Source organism: Lygodium microphyllum, chromosome 17 (genome assembly GCF_053477565.2).
Source record: "Lygodium microphyllum isolate KBCC chromosome 17, Lygodium_microphyllum_v1.1.10, whole genome shotgun sequence".
Classification (NCBI taxonomy): Eukaryota; Viridiplantae; Streptophyta; class Polypodiopsida; order Schizaeales; family Lygodiaceae; genus Lygodium; species Lygodium microphyllum.
The window spans coordinates 77869784-77879304 of NC_141151.1; positions in this window are offsets into that span (position 1 = coordinate 77869784).

Sequence of the window (9521 nt, forward strand, 5' to 3'; positions counted from 1 at the left end):
CTTTCCCTTGGCATCTTGGCTTTTCTTGTCTGCGAAACTGACCTTGGCCAAGCTTCAAGCACTGCCTTTTGAAATATCCTGGTTCATTGGTTGCAATAGAAACACCTTTGAGTCTCATTGCTCCTTCATGTGGGTATAAAGCTTCCCATTGCATTTGATTTGGCCTTCTTTGTCTTGTTTGGTGGATACTGTCCTTGGGCTCTTTTTGCATAACCTTGGAAGTTTCCCTTATTCTGATCGTTTATGTTCCAAATTTTTGCATTTCTTGGCCTTTTTTCAATCTCTTGAACTATTGGAGTTGCTTGAATCAATGCATCTTGTAAATCTGATGGTCTCATTGATTCAAGGCATGTATTCAATGGTGGATTTAGACCATTACAAATTTGGAGTAGTAAGCTTCTAGGCTTAGGCTTAGTTGCTTTAGATTGAAGAACTCATTCATCTTTTGGGCTTGATATGTGGGCGGAAGATATCTCCCATGTATCACGTCCTTAATTTTGTCCCAATTGATAGCACCTTCGGGCATTCTTTGGTCCTTGCACCATTGTTTCCACCAAATACGGGCATCTCCTGTGAGTTTTAGTTTGGCTGTCATGGCTTGATTTGACGGTACAGTCCTTGCAAAAGTGAAATAGTCTTCTATAAATACAATATTAGTGAGTTTGGGAATCTTCCAATTCCCATTTTTTGAATACTAAAAAGGTGGCAACCGGATAACATATTAGTGTTTGGGAATCTCCCAGTTCCCATTTTTTGAATATTAAAAAGGTGGCACCCGGATAACATGCCCATAAGTTTCTCAAAACCATATGATGTGACCTATCATTGGACAGTGCTTGAAAAATGGAATCTATTGAGCTATAGAGCTGTCGATTTGGAGTTACAGTGTACAAGTTATGACAAATCCAAAGATTTGACCACGTGTCCCAAACTTATGGGAAATTTTCATATTCCCCAATATGGTATTCATAAATTCTATCCATGTTTTTGCTTTAGTTGGAATGTCCCTTCCTTCACCATCAAATTCTGGTGGCTTGTACTGCTTAAGAAGAAAATTTTTCTCTTGGGCTTCCGTAGTATTGAGATTCAGGGTGACATTTTGAAGATTATGCAATTTTATGATCAATTTTCTTTCCAACCATATTCAGAAAAAAAAGATGTTCACTTACTTACTCTAACTCATTAATTTAGGAGGGAAATTATATACTACTTATCCTTCCAAACAATGATCAGGATCTATACTTCAAAAGAGAGCTTTAAAAAAGTCTATCTACTATTTTGATTTATCAAGGAGATAAACAGATGGACAAAAATAATTATTTACGTTAATAGGAAGGAAATACATTATTTGAGTAGTTCAAGAGCTCATATTATTCTTGGAAAAGATTTTCCTACCATAATCTAGGCATGGCATTGTGATACATCAATCGCATAGTAATTAAGATTCTGAGAATAGATATCCAGAAATCTATATTTCAAAGGAAGATCAAGTAATCTATCTTTCTTGTAGTTATGACAACTAGAGCATCCTACAACCATTACTTGATCAACCAGTATAATCCTTGTAACCTCCTCATAGATGTACCAGTTTAGTTTGGCCTGTCACCCTCTAGTGAACATGTTAAAGTTTACTCTAGCCTCATAGAAGAGATAAATCTTGGCAACCTTAAGGGCTTCCATCCACCTTAAACTCTTTAAATTATTCTGGAGGTAAGCAAGATGTCTTGTGTCAATGTAACAATATCCTTTGCTTAACATCCATCGCCTTTCATAATACACGGGTGAAGGATTGTATATTTGATCTAATATGTGCATCATCTAGTTTCTCTAGCTAAAGCTACAGGAGTGCATTGCCAACATAAACATAACTTGAAAAATCAAGAATCGTTCCCAAATTTGTCTTTCTGCCAGAACTCAAGAACATATATCAACAAGAGAAGATTTCACTACTTAAGGAAATATTTTTTTAAATAAATATCACTAGTTTTATTTACTTGCATCGTGTCCTACTTCAACATGCACTTTGATACCAACTGTCATGTGCTGCCCGAGCTATTCCTCGGTGGTACATTCTTAGTAGCCCATCAAGATATGTCCTAAGGCGCCGTCTAGGATTTTGATAAAACCCTCGGAGTTTGCTAACTAGGCTTGCTTGAGCCTATCCCACAGTGGAAGTTCAGGCCGCTCTTATGAGGATCGACCTGAGTTTTTTTTGGTCAAATCTATTACTAGTGGCTAATTAATATTAGAGGATTCTAAAGTGATGTGAGTCAGTCTTTCTAGTTTCTAATGATCCATCAAGTACAATCTTTATTCCTTCTTAGGAAAGTTCTCGGCTTATCGAGACCACCCAGCCTCACAGGTTTGGATCTGCAGGGTTCCATCCTCCCACTTCCCTTGAGAGAGTAGTTTTAGTTATTTAATTACCTACCATTTAGGTTCAACATACAAAATTAGCTACCATTTTAGGTTCAACATATAAAATTAGCTTCTTTGAATTATCTCCTGATAAAAATTCATTACACATCTTTAATTTACGACACAAAAACATAGTAAAGCAATTCCTTCTTAATAGTTCCTTTCAAAAAAATGACTTTTACAATGTCTTCTGTTCAAAGTATTATTCTCTCGAAGTTCATTCTCCAACTAGTACTGGAACTTCCAAAACACAATCTAGAAATTGAAGGGTAGTTGGCAGTTCGTAAGAGCCTAAGGAGTTTATGACCAGAGCCCCCTGGTATCCTCACCTCCTCCTGCCGACTAGAGTTCCCTACGACAAGACCTTTCACGTCATGATTGGTCTAAAGTCACTAATGCAAAACAAAAAAATAAAAAGCCCTTGAAGTAGGTTTTATTCACGCTGGTCTTGGGGAGGTCTAGTGCCATCAAGAACACTGCCTCAATTGTGTTCTGTACTCAGTCATCCATCTTTTAGCTTGATGATTTTAGAAAATATCAGTACCTAGCTTACAACTGCAAACATTTTATTTTGAATGCATTATACATAAACTCTTAACAAGTTTATTTCCAAGATAAATCTTTTCTTTTCAAAAATAATAACATAGAGACAATTTAGCATAAGCGACAAAATAACTATAAGTGACAAAATAACTTCGAGACAAATCAGCATAAGTGAAAAGATAACTTCGAGACAAATCAGCATAAGTGGCAATACCTTCCAATAGTCTTCATGGATTCCCTCTTCCTTGGGGATTAGTTTACATTGAATTTAAGCAAGAATTCCATACTTGAGGATAACTCCCTTGGAGTTTCGTGGGTCTTTGCCCACAATAAAAGAAAATCTTGATTAGTCTAATTACAAACAATATCATTTGGCAATTGCATCTCAAGGTTTCTTATATACTGAGGATTAGTATTTGTGATTCAGAGATTTTGTTTGATCAACACATAATTAAAAAATATTGAATCTATTAGGGACACAATACCTTCCTTGTACTTGCATAGGTTCATCTTGTACAAACCCAAGTTAACCCTTAGAATTTGCAGTTAAGAATTTCTCAAAGAAATTATATGTATGAATTGAATAAAATCTTATTTTTTGCATGAAATTTTTGTGGCCTATTCACGAGATAAAGGCTTACTAGATACTTTTATTTAAGAAAATAAGTACCTGAAGTTCCATGATGGGTGCTTGGTTGATGGTATTCGTGGCTTCGTTTGTAATCCCCGTACTCATCATTTCGTTTGTAGTAATTGTGTTCGCATCATTTATTGGTAACTCCTACCTCTATAACCTTTGTAGCTTTCTTCTTCGAGGCCATGGTCTTTAATTGTGAGACCACAAAAAAAGGGACAATTTGGCGAATAAGCTTGGAGGTAATTAGATTGAGGAAATTTCGATTGATGGGAGGGGAAAAGTTATCACCAAAGACTTTGAGAAATCGAGAAGAGTCTTGATTTCATAGGAAGGAATAGAATAGAAGGGATGGACAAATTGAATTTGAGAGCTCGCGGAGTATCCTCCTTGTCTTCTTGACGAGAAATTCTTGTGCTCGCGCTTCTCTTGCCTCACTCCCTCTTGTTTTATACTCCTGAGAAGGGCCTCTCCCCTCTTGCTTGGACTACTCTCAATGGCTCCCCATGCCTCTTATTTATAGCTAAATTAGAGAGGAAGGGTTGTGGCTAAGAAGAAGAGTTCTTTATGGAGGGAATCTTGGAAAAATTAGCAATTCGATGCTCAGATCACAAATCTGATGGTTTTGTTGGATCCAAAAGGGGGGTAAAACCCCATCACACTTGTTTAGAATTCTTCTGGATCACTCCTTCATCTTCTCCCTGTTTGAAGTGTTGTTTGCTGCCTGTAAACTACGATCGCGATGTACATGTTTTTGCCAATCCTTCTTTTTGCATTAAATCTCCAAAACTGGCTTTAAAAGCCACTCGTTTTTTTACATGACCCCCTATTCTAGAATTTTCCATAGCTTTTTAGGATATTTACAATAGATGATATCCAAAATATCAAAAATATGCTAGTTTTGTCCAAAATTCTAGTATTTTTGGACCACTAATGACTAATATGACTCATAACTCTTGTTCACGTGATAACTTCCATGACAGGTAGCTACAGTTCTTGTTGTCAATCCAGAAAATGTCGGGCTACGATCCTCGGGTCTTTTTGCTCGAGATCTTCTCTATTTAATGATTTTAGAGTTCTTAAAGTCCATTTTGCGAGAGCTTGGAAAGATTTTAAATTATAAAGTCAGGATATCATAGGATGGAGCCTCTTTTTATTTTGATACACTTGGACATTGAAGATGGAATGTCTTCTATTTTTTAAACATAAGGTAGAGTGTGATGGTGTGATGCCAAGCCTTTTTTAATCCAATTATATTTCCTTTAATAGGATATCACATATTTCTTTACCCGAAAACCTTCTAGAACTCATGCACCCCTCCCAACCAATTGATTTGTTGCTTCTTGGTATGTCTGGTATGTCATGCAAAGTTGATCAATCGTACAATGATAAACTATTATGTAGTTGATCTCTTTGAAGGGAGCTCCTAAAGAGCTAGCAATGATGATCCAATATTTGGAAAGAACTGGTTCTTGTTCCTCTAGTTTCTGTCACTACAAGTGCATATGGATGACAGTAATCCATCTATAATGAATGCCATGGTTGTGGACATGGTCTTCATAGTTCCATTGGGTGATTCAATGACTTTGTGTGTAAGTGTTTGCTTATATTTGGAGGGGATATTCCCCCCTACATGTGGATGATATTATTTTGTCTATAATTAATGTTATGGTTATGCACACGGTCTTGATAGTTCCATGAGGTGATTCAATGATAGCTCCATGGGGGGGGGGGGGGGGGTCACACTAGCACAATACAAGGGACCATAACATTCATGCCCCCCTTACTCTGACTGTACACTTTTTTTTTTCTTTCTCCATTAGACTCACACGCCCAAATCCCCATAAGGGGGGGATGAATGTCTTCTATTTTTTAAACATAAGGTAGAGTGTGATGGTGTGATGCCAAGCCTTTTTTAATCCAATTATATTTCCTTTAATAGGATATCACATATTTCTTCACCCGAAGGGTAGTACATATAGCAAGGCTGCCCAACTATGGGTTTCTTAAACCTTCTAGAACTCATGCACCCCTCCCAACCAATTGATTTGTTGCTTCTTGGTATGTCTGGTATGTCATGCAAAGTTGATCAATCGTACAATGATCAACTATTATGTAGTTGATCTCTTTGAAGGGAGCTCCTAAAGAGCTAGCAATGATGATCCAATATTTGGAAAGAACTGGTTCTTGTTCCTCTAGTTTCTGTCACTACAAGTGCATATGGATGACAGTAATCCATCTATAATGAATGCCATGGTTGTGGACATGGTCTTCATAGTTCCATTGGGTGATTCAACGACTTTGTGTGTAAGTGTTTGCTTATATTTGGAGGGGATATTCCCCCCTACATGTGGATGATATTATTTTGTCTATAATTAATGTTATGGTTATGCACATGGTCTTGATAGTTCCATGAGGTGATTCAATGATTGTCTATGTAAATATTTGCTTATATTTGGAGGGGATGTTCCCCCCCTTATGGGGATTTGGGCGTGTGAGTCTAATGGAGAAAGAAAAAAAAAAGTGTACAGTCAGAGTAAGGGGGGCATGAATGTTATGGTCCCTTGTATTGTGCTAGTGTGACCCCCCCCCCCCCCCCCCCCCCCCCCCAAAGAAATAATTCCAATTAAGTCTAGTTGAAGAGCAAGAACCTAGCACTACAGTTGGACAATTTGAAGTGCCATGGCATATTAGGTAGTCACATCACATGTTCTCTTATTATCCCACATGGATCATCCACAACAACCATGAAGAGTGCCTCTTTCTCTTGTTGGGACTTGTTAATTACAAGAGCAATGGAGCACACCTCACCCATTCTAGATATCACTAACTTCATTGTGATTTGCAATGCCATAATCAACCATTATTACTTGTACACAACACAAACTAGACAAGGATGCCCATTCCATGCTCGCTTGGTGAAACAGTAGCATAAGGTGAAAGATCAAACACATTGGACTTAAATGTACTATCAATCACCCAAGCATTATTCTTGGAGAACCTCTTGCTCATTTCTAACATAGATGCGTCCATAACTAAAAAATATTTATCACATAAATGTACTAATATCAATAATATGTAAATATGTAAAGTATTACAATGAGAATACCTTGTTTTGGTCCCATAGATGAAGAGCCTCCGAGTACATTACTATCCAGTCATCCTTGGAAATTTTACCTATAAGTAGCAATACCATTGATGTTCAAAACACTCTTAGATAATAAAATTGTAGGCTAAAAGAAGCGAACATACCTTCATTTCATATTGATAAGACAATGTTTGCACTTCCTTTGGAATCATGAAGAACCTGAAGGTGGCACGATCCAATGGAGAAGCACTTTTCAAATGAAATTTCTCTTTTGTTAGGCTTATCTTGGCAACAACGGTACATTCCATTATTAAACAAATCATCCTTGTAGCAATCAATAACACATGGGTACACTAGTAAATAATACAAATCAACGCGAGAACTTGGTACATGCCCCTCATGTAGAGCATATACTCGTATAATAACTTCTTCAAGATTATCTTTGTACTTGATCTACACCTTGAATGGGCAACCACATTTTTATGAGGTTCTTAGTCTACATATTTGAGATTCCTTTTGAGCTACACTACCATGATGGCATGCATATTCCATTATTATCTTTAGTCGAATAAAGCATGCCCAATCTAACTTTTTGTTCAGCCATTATCTCTTGAAGTTTGTGCTCCATAAGAGGTCTATCTAACACAAGCTCCAAGATATCTATTCTTCTTTCCACCCCTTTGCTCAAAAATAGAAAAAGAACCATTAGAGTCACAAGACTTTGTAAAGACCTTACAAGTACAAAAATTGATGAGCTCTTTCACATAAGAAAGAGGAATGCCATGCTTCCTCATATCGGTAGACACCTTCATGAGAACTTGTAATCTTGTTTATATGGTTTGCAAGGACGATGCTCTCCCAATCATCCAAACATACAATATGCAACGTTTTTTCCAATGTTAAGGCCAAAACTTATCCATCATCATTTCTATCAATGGAAAGACTTTCTTAAATCCTTCTCCACTTCTTCAATTACAACAACTCTCTTTTGTTGTGTTGTTTGAGTGCCTTCAATGTGATGCCTTTTTCCCCATTCAAATCGCACAACATCAAACTATAGCTCTCTCTATCAAAAGAGAAGTACTTTGATGAGATAAAACTAAGTAGTCTTGTGCAATGCCACCATCTTGTAATGTCATATCATTATCTTCAACAAAGTATTCATGCATCTCAACCTCATCACTTGATGATTCGTTTGACAAATCTTCATCTATGTTGAGGTTCTCAATGTCAAGATCACTCTCCATAGTCCATATCCATTGACTATACAAGCATATATCCCCAAAAAATCATGAGAATGTCACAATGCACCTATTGGAAACATGAGAGAGAGAGAGAGAGAGAGAGAGAGAGAGAGAGAGAGAGAGAGAGAGAGAGAGAGAGAGAGAGAGAGAGAGAGAGAGAGAGAGAGAGAGAGAGAGAGAGAGAGAGAGAGAGAGAGAGAGAGAGAGAGAGAGAGAGAGAGAGAGAGAGAGAGAGAGAGAGAAATGCTGATGCAAAAGCCATAACCATCGAATCATGATGACTTTCACCTTAATAGATTGAGTGTGGCTTGAATAAGGATATCAAAGTCAATCCAAACCTTCGCTCAACACGGCGTGCGCACATAGATTTTTTATTGGTAATACCAAGAGCATTTTTGGCAAAAATCATTTTGGCTAGCCTTTGAAATTTTGGTTGGTCTAGTTTACATTCGTTGGCTGGGTTTACATTTTATTCTTGGTTACTTTTTGTCTAAGGCTATCCATGACTAGATTCTCAAGACTCCATGTTTCTCCATTTAATGTGGATGTGGACCCCATAGAATTTTTAGTCGCCACCTAAGTTTGTTGGGGTCCATGTAAGATGTGGGGATAAAAAACTAGCAACCAACCAATTGGTTAGGTTTACATTCTTGGTTGGGTTTACCCAATCTAGATGGATTTAGCTCTTCAAAAAGTACCAATCACACTCATTTCTCCCAGCATGTGCATCCCTAACCATGGATCTCAACTCCTTGATGTCTTAAAGACCTCTGTTGTCCAAAGTGTTGAGGTCCTCCCTTCCTACCTTTGCCACACCCTCACATTGGTTTATGGCATCTTGCCTTCACTCTAAGGGATAGAGAGAGAGAGAGAGAGAGAGAGAGAGAGAGAGAGAGAGAGAGAGAGAGAGAGAGAGAGAGAGAGAGAGAGAGAGAGAGAGAGAGAGAGAGAGAGAGAGAGAGAGAGAGAGAGAGAGAGAGAGAGAGAGAGAGAGAGAGAGAGATTTTAGGTCCACAAAGACATCTCACCACCGCATCAAAGAGATAAAGAGAGATTATTTTTTAAATTCACTATTTGATAGGTTCAAGAATGGTTATAGGCTCAATAAGCCCTCTAGAGGTTTGGAACCTCCCCCTTGACGATAGCCAAAATAATATAGTATAGATATTCAATCAACTTTTATTCTTATAAGAAGGAAAAGGGAAAATCTAAGGGGGTTATTCACCCCAAGAGACCATTCATATAAAGACTAAACTATTGATCTTTAAACATCCTGGATTAGAAGTACATGAGCAATCTTCAAGCAAACCACTTGTAAGTGAAACTAAACTCTATTAGTAAATTATAAACCAATTGGTGATAAGATGTCTCCATCATCAATATAGCAAGTCTCAATATGCACAATGAAAAATTTGCCAAGGACATAGGTGCTTCACACATGGCAAACACACATTATATGCTCCTCATGCACAACCATGGAAGGACATACACAAGCGTGGAATGTAATCAATGAGAAGTATAATCACCAAGCTATGTAACATCTCATTGGACTAGAAAAATATTAACAAACCACGTGAACAAGATTTATGAGTCA